The sequence below is a fragment of the Acomys russatus genome, chromosome 19 (assembly GCF_903995435.1).
Source record: "Acomys russatus chromosome 19, mAcoRus1.1, whole genome shotgun sequence".
Classification (NCBI taxonomy): Eukaryota; Metazoa; Chordata; class Mammalia; order Rodentia; family Muridae; genus Acomys; species Acomys russatus.
Genome location: NC_067155.1, coordinates 16,263,936 through 16,265,286, shown reverse-complemented (window position 1 = coordinate 16,265,286; position 1,351 = coordinate 16,263,936). Strand labels below are relative to the sequence as shown.

Genomic DNA, 1,351 nt, shown 5'->3' with positions numbered 1-1,351 from the left:
ATAGTTTATGGGCCTGGCCTCCTCCTCCTCGCGGCCGCCGTTGAGGCTAGTCTCGCGCCTCGTCCTGGCCCTTCCGGGCAGATGGCGATCTAAGACTAATGATACCTCCGCAGCTTCGCTCTCCTCGAGTGCCCCCGTTGTTGCTGGGGCAACGGCAGGCCCCTCCCCTGCGCCCGCCCTGCGCACTGATGATTGGTGCGATAGCTGCCATCTAGGGGCGGGGCCTGGTGATGGACATGTCCTGTCCCCTTCTGTACATTTTTGGGAGAACAGCGTTGGTCTAGCTCAAGCAACCCGCTGCGCCCCAGAGTGGGGGTCTTGGGGGGGGGGGCAGCTCCAACCGCAGTTAAGAAAGTTTAAGCGCCAACTGTTTCCTCTCCGTATCTTCTTCACACAGTGAGCAAATCTATTGATGTTGTTTGCTTCCTTAAAAAACAAAACAAAGCCCGTCGTGGTGGCGCACGCCTTTAAACCCTGCACTCGGGAGGCAGAGGCAGGAGAATCGCTGTGAGTTCGAGGCCAGCCTCGTCTACAAAGCGAGTCCAGGACAGCCAGGGCTACACAGAGAAACCCTGTCTTAAAACAAAACAAAGCCGGGTGGTAGTGGTGCGCACCTCTAATCTCAGAACTTGGGAGGCAGAGACAGGCTGATGTACGAGTTGGAAGCCAGCCTGGTCTGCAGAGCGAGTTTCAGGACAGCCGGGGCTACAAAGAGAAACCCTGTCTCAAAAACCAAAGCAAAGCACCTTTCCTGTTCAGGACCACAGTCAGGATGGAGCCAGAGAGCACCAAACAGACACCTTGAAAGGGTCTCCAGATTCTGACACCAGACGAAGTTGAGAAGCAGGTTTTCTTTTCCGGATCTCAAAGCTCCCGCGGGATTCTCAAGGGATGAGCTGACTTTCTCTGAGCTACTGCAAAGTTCATTCTTTCAGCTGCTTTTGAACCGAGGTTGAGGGAGGGAGGGGGGCGAGGGGGAGGGGCGGGGGGGGGGGGACAGGGAGAGGGCGTGTAGCCTAAGGACAAATGAGGAAGACCAGGCTGGAGAGGTGGTTCAGCAAGAGCGCCTGCTGCTCTTCCAGAGGACCAGAGTTTGATTCCCAGCATTCTGTTAACTCCAGGGAGACCACCGCCCTCTCCTGGCACCCCGGAGGACCCCTACACACGTGGCATGTACAAATAATGAAAGGAAGAAGTCCTTTTGCAAAACAAACAATAACCCCCCCCTTTTTTTTTTTTACTAGGAGACAAATTTTAAAATTGAAAACATTTTATGATGAGTATGGTGGCACGTAAGAGATTGAGGCAGGAGGATTGCTGCAAGTTCAAAGCCAGCCTGGGCTATCAAGTG

General features: G+C 54.4%; 1 protein-coding gene across 2 annotated transcripts in view; it reads right to left on the bottom strand.

Moving 5' to 3' along the window:
- B9d2 (B9 domain containing 2) overlaps positions 1-30 on the bottom strand; it is a 6,507-nt gene extending 6,477 nt beyond the window's left edge. Inside the window, exon 1 of one of the 2 annotated variants that reach the window (XM_051162632.1) lies at positions 1-30. This exon is cut by the window's left edge and continues 44 nt beyond it. The gene's annotated coding sequence lies outside the window, so the exon portion shown is untranslated. The other variant, XM_051162633.1, reaches the window with a different exon arrangement.
- Between the last annotated feature and the right edge of the window lie 1,321 nt (positions 31-1,351).